This window comes from Nipponia nippon, unplaced genomic scaffold (assembly GCF_047370975.1).
Source record: "Nipponia nippon isolate SJK-2023a ecotype South Korea unplaced genomic scaffold, ASM4737097v1 scaffold_4, whole genome shotgun sequence".
Lineage (NCBI taxonomy): Eukaryota > Metazoa > Chordata > Aves > Pelecaniformes > Threskiornithidae > Nipponia > Nipponia nippon.
Genome location: NW_028262358.1, coordinates 85,361,988 through 85,383,834, shown reverse-complemented (window position 1 = coordinate 85,383,834; position 21,847 = coordinate 85,361,988). Strand labels below are relative to the sequence as shown.

The 21,847-nt window shown below is 44.2% G+C and overlaps 1 protein-coding gene across 2 annotated transcripts in view; it reads right to left on the bottom strand.

The window, feature by feature from the left end:
* Positions 1 to 21,847, bottom strand: part of BACH2 (BACH transcriptional regulator 2) — a 192,776-nt gene that overhangs the window by 129,152 nt on the left and 41,777 nt on the right. The window contains exon 2 of one of the 2 annotated variants that reach the window (XM_087777140.1): positions 21,060 to 21,144. The exons of the other annotated variant lie outside the window; for it this stretch is intronic. The gene's annotated coding sequence lies outside the window, so the exon portion shown is untranslated. The remainder of the gene's footprint in view (positions 1 to 21,059; positions 21,145 to 21,847) is intronic. 2 annotated transcript variants of the gene reach the window in all.

The following is a 21,847-nucleotide window of genomic DNA, read 5'->3' as shown; positions in this document are numbered from 1 at the left end:
AATCCGTTCGTGACTGTGCTGCCGTTTTGGTTTCACCTCTTGACAATTAGGCCTCTTTGACGGAGCACGTTTTAATATTATCTGCTGCTGCAATGCTCCATCAAGATCGGGTTTGTCGTCAACTTTTGATTTTATTACTTGTGAAAAAGCAGTAAGCGCAGACATGGAAAGGCAAGACCTGAAGCATCAGCCCGAACAGGAACGGGCCCCAATCCCTGTTCCCAGAAGCAGCCACTTGAGATACCTGGGAAGCCCGGAGCACACAGGGTCACCTCCTCCTTAGTTTAACTCCTCTACTTCTGTAACCCTCTTGCCTTCCATTTTAGAGCCTGCTGAGCAGACAGAAAAAGAAATACTTGGGGGATGAACGCCAAGGGAAGACTTCCTTGCAGAACATTTTTGTTTCGTTCTTCATTAGCGGGTGGGTGACAGCCATACATATCGACGTGGGTGAGCACATGGGGGTTTCATGGAAGACAGAGTGCCAACGTTCATTCCCAGGAGGCTCAGTCTCACTTACGTGACGCCCACATTCACACTGCAATCACAACTGCACCAGCTACAATCTTGTTGGAGCCTCTGCTCACAGGATGCTGGTTAAAGATATCCTAAATCCCAACCCCATCTCCCATTATCCCAAGTCCTCTGACAGCAGACTCAAACTTGGGATCCTTTATGGTAACGGAGAGCTTGACCAACAGCTTTACCACTAATATCATCCATCAAGGAAGCACTTTTCATTACGTGTTTTAAAATATTAATATTAGCCTCGTTACTTATTCCTTACCAACTTCATAAAACAACAGCGCTAAAGAAGACCAGCGATACAGGAGCTTTTGATGTTTGCAATGTGCTTACAGGGCCCAAATCTAAGAGACCGCATCGTTGCATCAAGAAATGTCACATCAAGGTTTCCAGTAGCTTCAACATTTCCCATTTCATTAAATAAAAAAGGAGGTGGAGAAAGGAGGAAACTGTGTTTCTGCTCCACTTACTTGACGAATGCAAGAAACTGCATATAAAAGAGATCATTTGACACAACCTCTCTGAATCTTGCTGAAACACACAAACAAAGTGAGATCAACCCAGGTAACTCGAATTCACTTCCATGATTTAGGCAAATGGTTTAAAAACCCCCAAGTTTCTGGATACCTTGGCTGAATGCTTCCAAATAATTAGTACCTGCATGCAAGTACACTCGCCAGTAAATAACAGGTTTCAGAATTCCGCGCCTATCTATCTACACCATGTCAGTCTTTCAACAGATTAACTCCATATGACAACTTAGCTACAAGTCTCAGCCTGGAAGCATTCCCTCCCCCCTCCACCGAAATCATAGTCAGAAATGCTCCGAAGGAGATTAGGGAGACGATTTTGCAAAGCACAAAGCACTGACCTAAATGTGCTCCTGTGTAAGTAGGTGGAGATTCTAAATTTGACTGAAACGGCAATGTTCGGTCCAGCCCTTTGTGTTTTTCAAGATCTGTGTAAGCTTTTAAAGCTTCTCGTTTCATTTAAAGCACATTTCGCCATCTCTAGAAATGTTTTCCGCTCTTAGCCTATTTTGCTATAAATATACTGACAAATTGCACATACGCATATTCTGCTGAATCTAGAAAAATGAAAGGTTTTGTGCTTCACCTGCTAGGTCTGACACAGCAACAGTTGCACATGATGCTCTGGCTTGGGCCAGCATTTGGTAGCAGTGCTCCAGCATACAGGAGGGATGGCTGCTTCATTGAACAACACGCTCTGTGAGCTTTTACACTAGGGAAGGAGATCCCAAAATATAGGCCAGCTGCATTTCTTATTTTCATCCATACAACACTGTTAAATCAATGGGATTTGCATGGATTAGCAAAGGACAAAATTAGCCTATTTTAGTAAAGGTAAAACGACATTAAGATTATAACCTATTTTACACTCCCAAGACTAATTACTTCCCAACTCAATGTATCGGAAGGCTCTTTCTGCCTAACAGAGTCATGTGTCAGATGAAAATAAAACAGTTCTTTTGTTTAATTATTTTCTGTCTTTTAGACATGATACATTTTAAAACTGAAAGACTTAATCACTTCATTTTCTGTAAAGAGTGAAAAAGGAGCACAGGCTGCTATGCCACTTGGTTAGAAAAACCAGACTGAGAGGCTGTTGCCAGCTCACTGAACCCTGAGCTATGACATCACGGCTGGCCATGACGTAATTCCTTCTGGAAGACAGAGCTCTCTTAAACACCAGTGAGGTTGCTGTTCCACCCCCAACTGCTCCTGAGGTTCTCACTTGTGAATAACAGCGCCTGTATGGGAACATTCAGATAAAATGTCACTGAGGTTTTGAAATGATAACCAGAAAATGCACCGTGGTATTAGTTCTGCTAAACATTACAAAAGCTTGAATTTTAGTTTTTATTAGCCTCTGCAAGGCTGAATTTCCCAGAATGAAGTAATTGGGTGTCTCAAAATCATCTAAAAATGGTTTTGCTGTCCTCACACTACGGCTCTACACCCCCCAGCTCAGATACTTATAAAATAGCTAATCTGAGAACAACTCAGTGGTTTTAAAGGGACCTAAATATATAATGGGCTGAAGGATACCTAGGACGATGCAGAGAAACATGCTTCACACATACTGGGGACGCAATCGCTTTGGTATCATGTAAGAAATCACCAGCCACCAAAGGACCCGCGGCAGCTGCCCATCTGTATGCTGCTCCCGGTGCACGGCCGCTGCAAGTCAACTCAGCCCAGCTTAGCCTACAGCTAAAGCCGGTTACTCCATTTTTAGCCGCTGTCAAATGAAGGGGTTATTTGCTTTTAATACAGCGAAGATTACTAAGGGCAACAAGTTATTAACAGAGCCCACACGGACACTCGTTCAATGGACGCCCCTCCAAATAGTTGGCCTCGAGTGCCGGTCTGGGGCCGTACCCGTGGCTGTGGCAAAGCCTGGTGCAGCTCAGGCTGGGGGGGGTCCCTGTGCGGGCCCACGCGTGGGTTAGCGATCCCGAGGTGGGCAACTCCGACAGCATCCCGAGCTAAACCCTTGGCTGTCGTACATCAAGACTGATGATTTCATAGCATTTTCCTCCAGAAGGCAGATTATTCTGGCCACTTTGTTTCAAGCTGCTCGCATCCGTCACTCCTCACATCCTCAGTAAATGCAGGGCTGGTTTGCAGCCTCTGTCCTAGGGACTGCGTCTCAGCAGGGTTGCATGCATGCACTACAGTTTAAGTACTTTGGGACTGCTCAGAGTGAAATGCATAAAATGCTAATGTATTACTAGACTCCTACAATAATTTTAAATAGCGTCTCTGGTATATGGAACTATTTTACAAGCAAGTCAGTGTTCTATGACACCAAAGATTTTTATTTTATCTTTTAAAGTTTAAATATCACAGAAAAGTGGGTGTTGATAGGATCTGCCAGCAGCACAAACAAAATGTATGAATCCAGACTAGAAATGAAACAATCTCTCCACAATGGGGAAATTAAGGCAAAACAACAGAAAAAAACCCACAATATACAGCAGCTTAAAAGTATTGAACAAGCAAGTAGAAGAAAGATTTCAAAGCACATTTGGGCATGCCCTTCTTCAGGCAACATGTCAAAACCACTACTTCTCCTCCCCTTCTCCTTGACAGACGGCCTGACTGGGCCCGAAGCCACACCACCAAGCTGTGATCCTGGCAAAACCCACAAGGTAAATAAGGTTGGGCACAAAGTGCGACTGGATGGGAGGCATGCGAATGCTGAAGGATGAGATGCTGGTGATTTAGCAAGCAGCACAAACTGCTCAGAAACAATGCTCCGGCACAATGCCAAGAGTGCTCTGGAGGTAAATGCTACATAGCCAGGGCTGTATCCATCTTCAGCTGAGGCCCTCATGTATTTGAAAGGTTAAATGCTTCAAATTTCCTGAGCAAATCTCAATTCTTTTAATTTTTCCTCAAGCTACTGAAAAAAACCAAACAACAAACCCTCAACTATCCAGTTAACGCTTAATGAATTTTGTTTTCTTCTGTGCTGCTAGCGTGGCAGGAAGATGCAAGAACGTGCTACCATGCTCTTTTGCAAGACAGGATGTATTTTTTCAGTACCAAACCACCTATATGCGTGCTTTGTAAGAGCAGCTGATTCCCTCAGAGCTAAAAAACACCAAGGAGATGCCAAGTCACATTATTTGGGCATTTTCTTTTGTTTCAGCATTGTGTAACAGGACCATCTGCGCGAGACCCAATCAATAATCAAAGCTAGCCACAGCCAGATGACAAATCTCGCTGCTTCTTCAGGTTTAAATGTCAAATTACCAGTGCCATTCCACTTCTGGTTTGCTTTTAACTTCAGATCAAAGCTAACATAGCTGGGAAGACAATGCTTTCCACCCTCTGCCTTCCCCCCCTCCTCGCTGCTCTGAAATCATCTGTCTCCAAGCCAGAAGTCTAAATGGAGTGTAGGGCGAGTTCAAAACAGAGAAGGTTGATGGGAGTCTACTGCCAATTCCACTCTGCAGTCACAGCTTGCTCCCACAGCTCCATTAGCTGCCTGCAATCAAGGGCGGCCGACTCAGTCCTGCTTGCTGTCCAGGTTTAATAGGTTCAGCTAGTTAATGAGCAATGGCTAGATTGCATTCCAAGACTTCACATCATTCACAAAGCAATTAAGAGTACGCTTCTTCGTCTCCTCCAGGAGCCTGAGAGGAGTGCCTCGTTCTACAGAGAGGATAAATGCAAGCCACGATTTTCGAAACTGAATAGCATGACACAGTGGGAAACCGTCAGAATATTTACCTTTTCTAAGTATCAAGCTGAATGCATCCTTCCTTTTCCACAAGCCTCTGAAGGGCTCCCTTACCTGTACGTCCCTGGATTATAGATTGCTCTTGCCAGATGAAATCAAGAGCTGTAAGCCACTGGGAAGCATCTCAGTGAGCTGCTGACAAAGCAGGCCAGGGAGCTGTCGTGTTAACGAAACAGAAGATATTTAATTTGAAAGCCACTGCAAAGGCAGGGGTACTTTTTACATGTATACTTTTTACATGTTCCCAGCGGAGGACTGCAAGGCACCTTGCAGACAACGAAACACTTATCCCCAGATTTACAAAGCTCAGAAGCTGAGTGACTTGAGCCCTCAGGTATCCCTCACAAAACCAGGACCATGTCCCTAGAGGACAAGGCTACCTCCAAGGGCAGAGCTGTGGGAAAAGCAAGCAATTTCTTTTTCACTTGCGCATACCCATTCACCCCCCATGCTCTTGCACTACTTTACTGCCGTTAATGTATGTACCATTACTGCTCCAATGACCCTTCCAAGTGTTTGTGTCTTTTTAAGCTCTCACTTCCAGGGCAAAGATCCTACTGTTACAGGGAGGTGACTTCTCTGGCGGTACAAAGGATCCTCAGCCTTAAGTGGTTGATTCACAGTTGGACCAAAGCTGGATCCTTAACATGCTCTGAAAGGACAACGCCTTACGTGTGCCGGCCGCCTTTCCCAGGCTGTGCAGCTGAACCCAAGGGAGAAAGGAGTTCTGCTGGCAAGGACCTATCTTTTCTCTCTGTGAAGTGACTGAAAAGACATGCTGCTTCTACCTTACACCAAACATTAAGAACCATGATCACAGAGCTAGTGAGTAGATGGCAGCCACACCTAGAGAACAAGGAAAGAGAGATGCTGGTCATATGTTCTCTCCGCATCCCATGTACAACACTCGCATACGAGACTTACAAAAGCCTGGATACTCACTGGTTTATAACATCATTACTAAAAAGAACAGAACAACAAAAAAATCCGCAAACACTCAAGATCCCTTCAAAACCTACTTCTGTAAAATCAGGAATCAAATAAATCTATCTTGGACAAAGGGATCTTCTGAATTTTTAAGAATCAGATTACCCAATCACTAAACCTACGATGATTCAGTTCCCCTGAGTGAAGACACACAGAAGTATCCGCTAACTAAACTGGAGATGAGTTTAAGGGGAAAAAAAGAAATATCCCTTCACTCATTTACCAAAAACTCATCACTAAACTTTAAAAAAAGACTTACACAATAACAGAGACTGGTTGTTTTACTTTAAATGCAAAACCTTGGTATGGAAAGGAAGCACAGCTGAAGGGTTACACAAGTTTTTTCTTCTATTATTCTCCATTTCCTTTGCGCATGCCAGTCAAAACTATAAAATACTTGTGGGAGAAATGCAGAAGGCACCATTTCACATTCCAGAAGATCTGTTTCCATGTGCTGCGTACAAGCCAGGCGACCACCCAGGAAAGTCAAGCAAACACGATTTGGCCCACCAGTGCTGCAATCGCACACTAGCAGCCCTTCTCCATCAACACTTTGCCCTGTATTTGCTATGAGAGGTAACCACCAAGCCTTATGAGCAGCCGAGCCTGCGGCAGGATCACCACTATGCCTGCTCTGAAACAATACTAACGAGCAGCCCTGCATTTTCTCCTCCTGAGAAGATGTGCCAAGTTCAGATGCAGTGCTAAAATAGTTTGAATACACCATCCAGAAGAAAAAAAGGAAAAGAAAAAGTAGATAATCTTAACACAGGGGCCTGTAATATTAACAGCTCTTTACTTCTCAAGCCCTTCCATTCCTTGTCCCTTTGCCCTCCATCACAGTACTTTTACCCCAGTTTTACTGAGGAAAGGTGAGCAAAGGTGGGTCATGTGTAGTTTTGGGAAAGGGTATGACCAGCTATTTCCTCTCCTTAGAGCCCACGATTATATTATTTTCTTCTCATACATTGATCACAGAAAGATTTGCTAACTGTTTCAGAGTCACTAAAAAGGAATCAGTCCCTCAGAGGCCAAGCTCGTTGAGAAACTTTGCTGGCTGGAACAACAGAAGTAGGCATGACTTGCCTGTAACAAAGCAGAAGGCATTTGTTTTTAGTTAACTGGGTAAAGGGCAGTAAAACTCGGCCAAGTATTTATGTATTGGACTGGAGTGCCTGCAGCGAGAGGATGGTGAGATGTGTGTAAGGTTTCTGTAATCCCAACCTTGGAAGGGAGGTAAGTGAACTTTGGTTTCATTGTTGGAATAAGCTAACACAGAAAGCCTGTGGTATATAATGTAGAAAAGATTTATAAAAGGGATGTTTTGGGAGGGCACTGGGGGAGAAAACCAAAAAAAGGTCTTCAGAGCTTTCCCAAGACGATACCTTTCTACATCTGTTTGCCATTACTTTCTGCCAGTTCAAGATGGTCGAGAACACGAGGAGGTAACAAACCGCTAGTGAGATTTTTGCTTTGCAGGGACGACGCTTTCATTTCAGCAGTGAGGAATGCTGACTGTACCCTGGGTGTCGCTGAAGCGTACCCCTCTGATCTCTCCAGAGGGAACACCAATTAAATTTAACAAAAGTAACAAGTATTAACAGAGCCTTACCTAGTCTTGACCCAAACTGACACTCAGCAGCGTTACTACTGGACAATCTTCAGTACGTGCTAATATGTGGCCCCACCAACTGTGACTGAAAGGCTTATTTAGCTCCCAGTCGTGTCCCCGCGCTCAATCCGAGGGTAACATGAGAGGGGTAGGCAATGAGAGACCCCAACTCTGGATTCATATCAACTTTGGCAAACATGACTGACTTTCAGATCATGGCAGGGCAGAAACACGGGAAGGTCTTCCACCAGGGATGGTATCACCTGGGGATGCTGGAGAGGCTCATTGGATGTGTGGTGGGGAGCAAGAAACAAAAGTAAAGAGGAAAAAACAGATGACCTTGCAGTGCTTAGCTGGAGCTGTCAGGCAACAGTTAATGCTGAGGAATTTTGCAATTCTGTTTATATTCTTTCACCACAAGCAGGTGTTGGGAAGCCCAGGATGGGAGGGGCATGCAGATAAAAAAAGAAAGAGGAACCACTTTTTTTTTGACGTGCGTGATCTATTCAGATGAATCTTTTTTACCGACAGCCTCTTTTCCTGGAATCAGCACGGACGCCCAAGTGTCACTCCCAGGCCCCCCGATAAACAGACAGCACACCTCGAACATTTAGGTTATGTTACTTGTTTGTGGTGTAGAACGACATGGTTTTGATGGGAGTTCTGGGGGAATTCAGTAATTTTTAACAGAGACATTATTAAAACCTCCAGGCTTTTTCAAATTTAGATTTGTTTTGCTGTTATTTTTGTTACTTTCATACTATTATAGTCATGTGCTGTCACGTTTACCATCTGAAAAGTGAGGAATAAAGGACGGATCTCCATTGACATCTGTCTCATTTCTTCCCTTGGTCACCTTGCAGACAAGCGTGCATATGATTTTTACACTGACGGATTTTGTACAGAGAAACGCTTTGACCTGCAGATTTCCCCCCACCCGCTGCTGCTCCTTGTCCAGCGCCGCAGCCACCTCGCTCTCTCCTTTCTTCTGCAGCTCTTTGTTGCTGAATGTCAGGGTCATCGGTGCCACCGGCTGACATGATTAGTGTGGCTGACATTACACCACTGCTCTAAAGGAAGCAGGCAGAGGGCAAGGGGAAAAAAATAAAAAACACGCAAACCAAAACCTGCAGCCATTTTAGGCAGAAGGAATCAAGCTCAAATAGACATTAGCAACCTCACTCTTTCCAGTTAAAGAGAAGGTCCTTGCACCGCAATGGACGTATGCGGCATTTCAATGCGCTCCCATGCTCGTAAAATCAATACACTTATGCCTGCCCCAACACATATCCTGGAGGTATGCTCCAGTTCTCAGAGATCAAAGGCAAAGATCAGGGAGGGGGAAAAAACAAAAGGGTTAAAAAAAACCAACAAAACAAAACAACAAACCCAGCATCAGACAGGAGATAAAGCCTGACCTGTGATTCAGCAGATTCGAATGCTCAGAAGTACAACAGCCTGTGCACTACTGAAAGACAGCAGCAGTCCATTACATGTATTGATTTGCAGCACTTTGTCAGCACTAATGATGTTACCTCATTAAAAGAGATAAATGCCCTACTGTTCTACCAAAAGCATCTGCTCCTTCTTCCTTCTCGCCTGCTCTCCAGCAGGGCCCTCAGCAGCAGCACAGCCAAATCAAATCAAAATCCAACGCTAAACTCGCTTACAGTCGCTTGCTAAGGTTGCTTTTTTGTTATTCTTCTCTTCGTTTATTTTAATTTTTTTGTTTAAATGGGGTTATTCTGTGTTTCCTACCAGGTATCTCTTCTCTTGACACCGAATGGGCACATCAAAGGAAAACAAAGCCCTGTGAACCACCACAGCCCTCCTGCCGGCACAGGTCTTCTCGGAAAATAAACTAATGTCTACCTCAGACAATTCACTGACTATTAGGTAAAATTGTAAGGGCTGCAACTTTGGTCAAAACAGGTGAAGCGATAGGTAAGGCAGTCATGACGACTTCTGTCCATTAACACCCAGCGACGCATTGCCACACACAACACGCCGGTTTTGTTTCAACAGATTCCTCGTTACATGCAAAGGTAGCAGTTTACCATAATGAATGTTTTATGCATAATTCCTTTGTGTATAGGGTCTCCAAAGTACACATTATTAAAGTCTATTAAACTCTCTATTTAGCAGAATTACCAATGTGCCTTTGGGGAAATTATTACAATGAAGCCGTACCGGTATTTAAATTCCAGTTGTTTAACAATCTTTTCCTAATCACCAATCTAGGTATCTACATTAAAGTGCAGTCAGACTTCTTCCAGCACAGCATAAACCTGTCTATGAGCTGCTTATGGAAATTCATTAAAAAAATGAGTATTTCAACTCGGCATGTTTTTCATAATTAGCCTCAGACAGCTACTGCTTTAGAATAATAGGAACTCCTTTTTGATCCTCTTCGCCAAGCACAGCACTCCACAGTTAAGCCTGGTTACAGAAACAATTAACTATTTGCAGCCATATAATTTATATCAACATACCAGTATGTGCAAGATACCAGCCTATTTAAGGAAAATTTGGCCAACAAGGTCCCATTCTTCACAAACGGCTTTTGTATGCGAAAGAACCTGTCCTTGCATGGGACTGCATGTCTTCACGGATGGAACAGCCCAAAAGCTGCTCAAACTCGGTGTATGCTCAGGTCCCTCCTCTGGTCCAGCTACCAAACTCTCTGAATTGTGTGTAAAGCAACAACAGAGCAGCTACTGTTGGTTCTGCCCCTCAGACCATTTCCTCCTGAAATACCGCACACTACAGCTATAGCTAGCTACTCTCTAAATGTGCCGGTTTTCGTGGCAATGAGCCTTAAATTCCCAAGTTGTGTGCCCACGCCTCCTCTGTATGGTGTACGGGTATTTTAGCAACGGGAAGAGTCTCACATTTCTTAGGGGAGAGGAAGCAAACTTGATCACACTAGAAATCACAGGATTCAGCTTCCTGGGGTGGGGTGGAAGAGACCTAGATCCTAACCTCCACCACCTTCAATAAATCACCGTGTTCCTGCCTCCATTTCTCACCAGTACGAGGGTGGTATTACATCCTCTTCTAGATGCCCAGGCACACTCAGGTTCTATCTATGGGACAGTCAGGCTCTCCAGCAAAGACAACGGAGCAAGTACCGGAACAGATGTCTTGTCCTTGCCAGTACATCATACCGACAGTTTTACAACTTCAACACCAGTTCAATTCTCAGTCAACTTCAATCACAAAACCAACATTAATAGATTGAAAAAATGCTGACAAAAATCTTATTAAACCAGTGGGCACAGAAACAGAATATAAGTAATGAAGGAGTTGCTCTCAACAGGGCTTCACCTCAAATAAAAAAGCAGAATTTAGGCCATAATACAACTGCGTGTTTTGATATACCAGAATCAAAGTTTATGTCCAAGTACAGATAAAAGGAGGACTAAAGTCATCACTGGAAGCTGGTATGTATCATAAAGGTTCCTCTGACAAGTCTGAATCAAATACTGTCTGCTCTTTTTGGCTCTGAGGCATATTCAATGCCCTCTGGCAGGACTACACAATGAAGCTGTTTCCATCATGACCAAAAGTCCTTCAGAGGACAATCCTTGGGAAAAAAGCACAGCAAATGGGTGGGCCTATTTTAGTCATACACTAATTCCCTATAAATCAACAGACAAAAGTGCTTCTTTTCTCCAGTTACAAAACCTGAGCCAAATCACCTCTGTTTTACAAATGCAACCTCATTGACTTTGCTCGAGTTACACATGCACAAGAGCAGATTTTGTCCCTGTGTGCAATGGGAGGCCAAATCTCCCATAAATAAGAAAAGAAACGTCTTAACTCAACTGAAGTGGGAAGAAGAACATCCCTTTCACCTTTAAAAAGGAGGCGTACTTCTAAGAGACAGAAAGGAAAACACCCACTAATTTCACTTCTTCAGTTTGCCTCTCCATTAGGAAAGACTCCTGTATGCTTAGGAAGCACATGTTTCTCAGGCTTTTAAGGTTACCTTATCCCACTGCAGATCAGAAGTCCAAGAATATCAGATGTTGGCTTAGAAAAGTCTCCAGCATCTACTTCACTATCCATTAAAGAAGCACCTCTTCCATCCAGTTTGACAGGGTGGTAGATCAAGGGTGCAGCTCTATCATAGCCTGAAGCCGTCAGTCCCTTTTTCCTATCACTTGCTCCTTTGCTTCTACCATAGTTTCAGGAGCACGAGGTGAGATGGTTCTGTTGAGTTACCCAAAATCCAACCATGTCTTTAGTTTAGTTAGCTGTTGGCTGGATTCACCCCATCAAGCAGTTAATGGTACAGCCTCGTAAGCACCAAAGCAGATGCAAGAGGGAAGGGAGGGAAGTCCTGGCCAAGGACACCATGGGAAGAGAAAGAGGATGAACAGCTGTAACTGGGACTGGCTTAGGCTGCCATGAAACCTTTACTCCCTGAAACCTACCAGAAGACATCATAGAAACAAAAGCCACAGTGCACAGTGTGGCATTTAACATGGGCATTGCAATACATGTGTCTAACATTCCCATCTTCTTATGTCGTGTTTATCACACAGATGACAGACCTCACAAAAGCACCTGACAATGTGATGTCACTTTTTTCCCAGTGTACTGGGTGTAGATGTGGTACAGCCTTCATTTGTTATCGCGGCACGTGGACAAGCAGCCACCTCAGCCAAGCTGTCGCCTTGTCTCTCCTGCCACCTACTGTACTGAAAATCAAAATATGTGTCACCAGCTCGCGCCCATCTCCACTCCTGTTTGGAAATACCAACCTTTAGTTCTTCTACAAGTACCACTGCATGCATGTGGGAACTCCCTGATGTCACAACTCCCCAGCGATGCTATCCAGCATTTCCTGATGAAGGCTAAATGCAGCACTTTGAGCTCTACTTAACTCACTGATGCTTCAGGGTTAAAATTAGCATTCAATACTAAAAATTCTCCAGAGTTTAGGGCACAAACTCCTCTCTCCCTTTGCCCCACAGAGAATTAACCACAGAAGATTTATTTTAAATGGTGAACAGGCCATGATGCCCCATAAACCTCCGTCCCTTTATTTGATGTTATTTCCGATGACAACACTCACAAGGGGCAAAACCCAGCAGAAAAATAACTTCCCATTGGGCATGTGACTGTCAGCCCCGTGGGCAGGGGTGAAGCACTTGCTGCACTTGAGCTGCATAACCAAATGAGCGTCACCCAAGAACAGACCCGCCAGATGCAACAGTCTGCTTCAGACCGTGGTTTACCTTTGTCCTTTTAACCTCTCGGTCTCAAAAAGCACAGCTGAGCGAGTCTGGCTGTGCCATGCATACCCTCGGCAGTGCAGTGCTACCCATGCGAGACGTCCTCCCTGGGAGCAGCATGTGGTCCTGCTGCCTCCAACCTCACTGGCTGCAGAAGGGGCTTCACTGACGCTTGTGCCCAAGTGGCGCATCCAAGGAGAAGAAAATTAGTTTGTCATAACCATCTGGGTTCTGCCACCCATCCAGACACCATTAATCACAGTGAATGGCATCAAGAAGGGCAGCAACAAGTCTGAGCTGGTCTGGCACAGTCCAAGCCCACCGCAGGGGCTTCAAACCCATTCATGGTACTACATGGAAGCCCATAAGCAATCAACCCAAAAACGAGTGGGCGGATATCCCATGTTAATTATTTATGCCATCCTCCCAGAAGGCATGACAACTTTATTTTTTAGTATTTTATTATTAATTTCGAGAAAGTATTCAAACAGAAAACAACAAGCTGAAGTTGCTAAAAGAAATCTCATTATTTTTTAGTAAGAATCTACGTTGCGGGTGCTGGTTTATTTTCCCATATATGGCATTCCCTTTTACCTAATCAACAGCTTGGGGCTTACGACAGCAGATATCCTAGATAAAAGGAATATTCTGATGAAGGAGAAAGACATTCAACATCTGCATGATCAAGTAAGTTACCAAATGTATTTATTTATGCTGTGACCATAGTAATCAAGAGGTATTAAATGTGGAACCAAGCATCAGTTAAATGCATTTTAAATCTGATTTTTCACTGGTGGCAGTAAGGAAACCGTTGACTAGCAGGACTCTTTAGGGTCTTTACAGGCTGCAATTAGAGAAGCAGATGTAGAAGATAAATCTACTCCTGCAAAAAAGTCTTACTTTTGCAAGTAATAGTGGGCCTTTCATCTTAGCACTTAGAATTTGATCAACTGAGAAAAAAACATTAAGTCCACTTACTCACAGATAAATATCTCTGAAAAATGAGGACATCTCTTTTCCTTAAACAAATCTGACAAGGCTATAACTAAAAATATTTGTGGAACATGCACAGTTTGTTATGGACACAGGAAAACAACTGGCATGAGTAACTGGTGTGTAATCTCACCTATTTAGCCACCAAAATGCCTCAAGAGCTGTGATACATCCACTTAAAGCCAAATATGGCCCACATATATCTATTAAACATAAACGAATTTTAAATAATAATTTATTACTATTATTAAACATGAACGAATTTATCAAGGAGCAACAGTATGTTCCCATTAATTGCACAAAGGCTGCAAACAGGTAAAAAAAGATCTTTTTACAGCATGTGATCAGAAGCAGCTTTTGCCAACTCCAATTTAATTTATAACACAATCAAGGCAAAAACCTAAAGGATCATGTTAGCAGCTAGTAACACTACAGGAACCATCAGTGAAAAGGTAATGAATTGAACAGAGCCTTAAAACAACTTGATATTTTTTAACACAAACTTGAAAAACCTGCTACTGCAAGGGCAGTGTCAGAGGGTGCTCGCACATCCTCGCTAGAAGTTCTCGGATAACTCTTAAGGATCCCTAAGGATGCTCCAAGGGAACGAAAGAAGCCAATTTTATACATGCTGTGCTGTCTGGATTGATGTCTCACTAAATCAACAGGCAAAGTTTAATCTCCAAAAGGACTTCTACCTCTGCTGCGCTCCACTGAAAAAGATTTAAGCTTGTTTGGTCTACGGCCGATGGAGACTTTCTAGTAGAAATGGAAGTCAGCTGATGAGCAGGTGATAAGCTGCTCCCAGAGTTTCCCTTGCTTTGAGAGGAGCGGAGCGGCTGAGAGATATTCGGAGCAGATTCTCCAAACAAGCTGTTATGAGAAGCCACTATCCAGAAGGCTCGACAGGAGGAAAAAGGAAGCAGGGAAATCACAGTTAATGGGATTTGGCCGCACCCAGAAAACAGCTACGTTTCCGAATACATTACAAACAGTCCTGCGCTCCACCACTGCACCAGTTCATTGCTGGATGAGAAAACTTTACATAGATTTAATGCCTTAAAAAGCTCCATGGAAATTTAGATTAATCTGTTTAGAACAAATCTCGCCTCTCCCCTGGGATGCCCTGTAGATGCATACATGAAGAAGAGGAAATTGCCACCACTACACCGTAACTTCTTCTGTAAGGGGGAAGCTGTCAGGCTAGAGATTTATTTATTTTGAGGTTATTTCATAAGTCCCATAAATGAACGTTTGCGATACGAGGAGGTCACCACTCTGCTCATCTTAGATATCACTGCAGAGAATTATAAAGTTTGCCCAAGTTTTCTGTGGGAGGGAATTGCTATCAGATCCTGTGAAGCAAGATAATTTGAGCTCAAAAGCAGAGGGTTACCTCGCTCCCAGAGCATCTCTCCTTGGCACAACTTCAGACGGAGGAAGGACATACAATTAGGGCACAGAATAAGGTCTTTGGAAGGAAACATAGTGTTCTCGCACCTAGAGGAAAGCGTGCAAACCCCTGGCTATGGGTTACATCACCTTGGAAAGAGCAACGTCAGCAGGAGGTTGAGCAACCTCAGCAGGAGGTCCTCAGTGCCTCCCTCATCAAGGCAGCAGAGCCGCCTTGGTGAGGGAGGCACTGAGGACCTCCTGCTCATCCTCCAACCTAGGTGGAGATAGAGTTGGTTGCTTAAGGCATCAATGAAAAAAAAATTACCACCACCAATACCCTCTACTGGTGCAAACTGAAGCCAAGCGCGGGACATGACACAACACGTATGAACTCCAAACTCATCCTTCCTCAGATCCCAAAGGAGGCAGTGCCACAGTACATGCGAGGAGGGAAGATGCCAGCAGCAGAGAAATTTCTGGTCTAATCGTGAGATAGAGGAAGAGGCAGTAGGAGCAGAAGAATGGAAACGATAGGAGAAGCAAGATAAAAGAATTACAGGGCTGATAGCATCTTATAGACAACACACTTTTAGAAGAAGGGGAGGAAGTTGAGCGGCTGTGAAAGAGGGGGAAGGAAGGGTAAGGCTGATTTTCCCGATAGTCAGGTCATGAACAGTTCCTGAAATCTGTCTAGTCGGGCTGCTTGTCCGACGTAAAGATGCAAAAAGCAACACATACGGCATCTTCAAAGCGGAAAAAGGAGATATTGCGGAGTGGGGCGCTCTGCAGGGGAATTAAAAAAACTACAAGTCTTCTAAGTGCCATAAATAGAGGTGAAGCTATTAAGCTCTCAACCAATAATGAACGTGAATAGTTAACAAAGGTGTTATGCAGAATTGTCCACTAAGACAAAAATCAAAAACCTTGGCTCCTCACAAACGTCTTTTCTTTTGGAAATCCCACAGCCACTGCTGGGAGATTAGCTTTATAAAGTCAGAATTTAACTGGAATTGCAGCTCTGGGTAACTACGGGAAATGTTGCTCACAGCAACAGAAAATGTAGGATAATTAGGTAGGGGAAAGAAAGTTACAGTAACTATGCAAACAGAATAAATAACAACGCTGTCCTTCTCTGGGACCTTTCCGAGGATCTCAGAGCAATCTACAGCCATTCCTCTTTAAAAGCTGCCGTGCTACAGCCACAGCTTATTGCACGGTCTAGGTCCCAAGCCTGGCCATACTTCCCATCCTTATACTCTTATCCCCTGGCTAATCCTCACCCCGGACATCAGCTGCAAGCTGAGGGGCAGGGACCCCGTCACGGGTTTGTGCAGTGCAGGACCCCAGCCGGGACTTGGGGTGCTGCCAAGTGCTCCTTCAACATAATTAACGAGGTGGCCTGATCAAGAGACAAAGAAGACAAAAGGTTTCCACAAAGTGAGAAAACTCTTAAGTGCGAGAAGTGAAGGCTCTCCCCACACCGAATGAGCTCAGCAGCACAGCCCGGCAGGGCAAGTGGACTGGGAAAGCCAGCCGTCTTCCACACAAAAGTGTAAAAAAGCAGGAGGAGAAAAAAGGGAAGACAAGGTCAAGCAGAGGGAGGCAGGCTCCAGACAAACCATCCCCTCCCCAGAGGAAAGCACCTCAGCAGATACCACTGTGGAGTCTGCAGAAGATGCTGCTCAGCGGGAGAAAGGGTCAAGTTAAAATACAAACCCATGTTTACATGCTCCCACAAGTTCCTTAACTCCAGCTGAGAATTTAATGATATGCGTTGCATTGGACTTGTTTGATTGCACATGTTTTCCACCAATTTCCAGTTTCAGTTTCTGTCCCTACTCTGATTTTTAATCATCATCAGGACAAAACACTAATATTCAGATACCGCCTTGCTAAGAAATCTGGAGTAACTGGAAGTTATACTAACAATATTTCAATACGGTCCATGTCTATTTAAAGGTTTGAACGCATCTCGTTAGAACACTGCATAAATTAACCCAACCTAATTCTCCAGGATGCATCAAGATTTAAAAAGCCCTAAGTTTGATGTTGTCTCTTACCACCCACTTAAAAAAACAACAAAACCAACACGCTGGGGTTAGCTTAGGTTGCAAACGGTAACAAAAGCAACATTCAACTGAATAAACGTAATTTACTCCCTGATATAATGAAAATCATGCCAGTTCAAAACCAAAACAAGAGGCTCTCCCCCGCCCCGTCCATGCACACGCACCCCCATTTTCGCTGTTAACGATGCCCCAGTACAGCTTGCCCGCTCAGGACCCTGCATCGCTCCCTCCATCCCTCCCCGCCGCCTGAAACCATCCCTGGCCGGAGCGAAGCGCATGCTGCTGCTGCCGGGCTCCCCGTCCCCACCGCCCCACTCACGCTGGCGGCCAGACAAAGCAAACTCCGGTTGCATCACGGAGCAAACTCATTTTCCAGCAACCTCCCAGCCCGGAGTTTACCGCTACTGTAATCCGGTGCTGACAACAACGCCGCCTTTGTTGCGCACCCATGCACGCGGCTTGCTTGTTGGTTGGTTTGTTGGTTTTTTTTTTTATTATTATTTATTTTAAGGAGAATTTTTGTTTTAAATGAGTAATCTGTTTTCGAGTGATTTCTCCTCTGCGCTGGCTCCACCCTGCACTGTAAACGAGACATTACCTTATACAAGAATGAATCTGCTGCATTCCTCTGTCTAGCTGCCTCGCAGCACATTTCCTACGCTCGCAGCAGCCCCGGCAGCGCACACTCTCCCACCCCTTCCCCCCCACCTTTTTTTCTTTTTTCTTTCCCTTTTTTTTTTTTTTTTTTTTTTTCCTTTTCACTGCCTCGCTGTGTTTTTGTGTAAATGATCTCACATGACTCAACAAATCCATCTGCCTGGAGCAGGCCAAGTTTGGAGCCTTCCCAGGAGGGAGGAGAAGAATTGCTTTGTGGAAAGGACCTGGAGCTTTGCCCTTTCTCTGGCTCAAATTACCCGCCTGTCAGGCCTGACGGATTTGGCTAAAAATAAAAGGAAGCGGGCCGTGAAAAGGAGATGAATGAGCTCAGCAGTTCCTTAGATAACATGGGCCTGGTGTCGCCTAAAGCTCCCAGAGCAGGAACTTCGGATGCCGGGCGTGTGAGTGCGGTGCTGCAACCTAGGTGAACTTGGCTGCTTGGGGACCCAAAAAAAAAAAAAAAAAAAGGGTGAAAAAAAAGGGCAAAACCAAGCATACGCTGTTGGAAATAAACGGATTAAAGACACGCAGAATAGGAAAACCTCCTGCTGTAGGTTTTGAGCTTGTAAAAGGGGAGATTTACGGTGTTTCCAGTGGGGAAAGGGGGTGGGGGGGGGTGTGGCGGTGGGACGCACGTGATGTCAGTCTCCCGCCCTGCCCGAGGAGCCTCAGCATCCTCCCTGCAAATGCCTGCCCAGCGCCCGCAGCGGGTATTAAGCACTTAGTTTGGCAATGTAATGACACACTGCAACAATCTGTAATGCGAGGCAGTCAGCAAAGCCCTGGCTCGCAAAGCTCTTTCTCCTAACCATTAACCATATGTTTGGCTCCGCCGCCGCCCGAGCGAGCGGGTGTTCCAGCGCACCATCTGGTTTCTATCCACACAAGCAACTGCAAAGCACAGAGTATTTCCCTCCGGAGCCGCGTCTTCCTCCCCAGCTCCCCCTCCCCGCCTGGCCCCCCACTCCTCTGCTCCCCGTCTTCCTCCTTCTCCCCTTTCAGGCAGCAGCCTCGCCTCCCTGCCACGATGCTCCAAGCGCTGGGGACCGTGGCCGCCCCACCGAGGATGCGACAGAAGAACAGGGATGCTGAGGTGTGCCACCCCCTGCGAGCTCACACCCTGCACACACACACACACGCACACACGCACACACGCACACACGCACACACACATCGCATCCCTCAGCGTCGATGCTTGGGGTACCACATTAAAAAAATGGGCGTGTTCTTGACCGGTCCAGGAGCTGCTGCAGTGCCCATTGCATCTCACTTACACACACAGGCGCACAGGGAGCGTTCAGTTTGCATTACATCAACTCCATCCTGACACTGCAGAAGGACTTCAAGAATGAACCTAACAACAGGAGGACAATTAGTGGTGTTATCTCCTGCCCCCAAACAGGGCTTTCTAGGCACATCAGGTGTTGGTTCCCCATCCCACCAAATTAAGAAGATTCTGGGGGAAAAAAGGAAAAAAGATAAAAAAAAAAAGGAGAGAAAGAGAAAAAAAAAAAGACAAATGGAATGAGAGAGAGAAGAAAAAGGAATGAAAATATTTACTTTTCCTGGGATAACTAAACAAGCTCTTTCTGAAACTACAAAAAAAAGCTTTCAAGTGTTATATTTTAGAAGACCTTGTACCATATGTTTGCTTTATGACTTTATGAATTCTAACTACTATTTATGTTTTTAAAGCACTTCCATCCTTCTGTTTATTTCTGAAGTCACCTATGGGAGATCAGCAGTAATTTTCCTCTCAGGTTGGCCAATTCAAGATTAATCATGACCTAATGCAAGTATTCAGGGATGCAAGCAATAGGATATTCAGCAAATCCCACACTTGCTCCTTTAAAATAAGTTTATACTCTGCAATGAGTCACACATACAGTGTTTATCCAAGTTACCAGTGCTACAAGAAAAAAAAGCCCATTACATTTGCAAATACATACAAATCGCAGCTGTAAGCACCCAACTGCTTACACCAGGACTCGCTTCTATGACTGGATATTGATTTTTTAATAATGTGTCATTATACCAATGTTGATACAGCAACTATCTTCCTGGAGTATGCAATTAATATTAAAAAGAAGCTGGCTCTAGGAAATATCGAATCCACACCCATTCACAAACTATTTAAACGTCCCCCTTGGTCATGACTATAGCAATGCAAAGCCACAACTGCGTTTTTCCCACCTAGCACCTAACAAAGAAAACGCAAAGGACTCGCCAGTTAAAAACAGCTCAGTCAAAGGCAACTAGCTCTGCTGATCTGCTTCTCAATAAAATACTGCAGCACCTCTCCAATTGGTGCTGGAAACCAAGAAGCTACATTGAAAAAGATGCGTGTTTTTTGAATCTTCTCATATGTCTGAGAAATCAGTTCATGAAAAAGCGCGCTGTAGGCCCTTATCCTGGAATAAAATACATGTGGGGAAAACCCATATGCTTGTGAAAAGCCTGATGACTTCACTGGGATTGCCTAAGAAGTTTGAGGGTAGGATCTGGCCCCAATTACGAACGTGAAGTGCAATTAGCACTGTAAACTCCCCCCTCATCTTCCACTCCCCCTCAGTGAGGGAAATAATTAAAATGATTAAAAACATGAGAGATGCATTTTAACTAGAAATGTACATTTCCTACTAAATAGGGTCTAAATATGTTACAGTCCATTATTTTAAGATAAGATTGTTGCAAACATATTAGTAGTGTGCTTAAACATCACACATTAGGTTTCCTAGAGCCATGCAACAAGAAATTGTCTTCATTCACACACAGAAAATAACCAGTGGTAGTCCTCTAAAGCAGCAAAGGTCTAGGTCTGGGTGTTTTAGCAGATAATGATCTCTGATCCAGAAATCTTTCAAAAGGGGGAATTCAAGGGAAATATTAATAGATTCAGAGTTGTGTAGTCTGAAGGGACAGCTAATCATTTGACCTTCTTCCATAAAACAGCCATGGAGCTTCCCCGCCTACATCGATGCAGCTGTAAGAGGTTGAATTAGAGAATCTCTTAGGGTAAAAAAAAACATAAAAAAAACCCAAAAAAAGAACAGCCTCAGATTTAACAGCCTGACATAAGGAAGGAAGCTCCCACAGCCCCAGCAACGTTGTCCTATCCAGCAGTCGCCCGTGCTGTGGGAACGCTCACACCCTCTTGCCTGGTCTGAATTAATTTAACAGCCACCCACTGGGTCTTGTTATACCTTGTCACCTTCCTCTACTCCTCAGTCCCTGACAAACGGCCACCATCAGCTTGAAACCCTGCCAGTTTTTAAAGCATAATAAAAAGTGGTGTCACATTATTACCTGAATCCACCGAGTCCTCCTGCCAACAATGATGTTTTCTCAATCACATTTTTGTTTTTAAAAACTTCTCTCTTGCCTCATGGCTCTGTGTGAAAAAACAACACAAAATAGAAAACTGATTAACTGCACGTGATTATCTATTATTTCCATTACAGCAGTTGGCTCTCCCAGTAGATATTTAGGTCTTTTTTTTTTTTTTTTTTCTGCCATGTGTCATAAAGATATTAAATAAGAAAAAGTCTTTCCCCCAAAATTGTTCATTGACCAAACAGAAGCGACAGAGAAAAATCTGGAGGGGTGGCTGAGGTACCACAGCCCATCTCTTGTAGAGCTGTGCAGGAGAACGAACCTCTCCTGTGCCCAAATCCTCTGCCCTCTCCCCGGGGCATCCTGCCCAGCAGCGCTGGGACCAATGCCAAGCAGGTACTCAGTGCCACCAAAAGCAGAAATACGGGGGAAGAGAGCGCTGCTTAAGTTTCTTTCAGTTTCAACAAAAAATACATGCTACTAATAACCACAGCAGCAATGTAAAAATAATACTTGCAAAATTACATTGACAGTAAATTACTTAATTCTACAGTTTCCCTGAACTCTGCACCTACAACATTATTTAAGTAGTGACTCCACTTAAAATTCTCGAAAGGGTCTTTTAGTGCCTGTGTTTACTCCTCACTTCACATATTAGTAGCTTTAAGATTCAGTGTCAAATTCTCCTGCCAATACACCAGTGAACCAAAATGTACACTTCATATAAGAAATTTCCACACTTAAGTAAGGAAGAAAAAAGC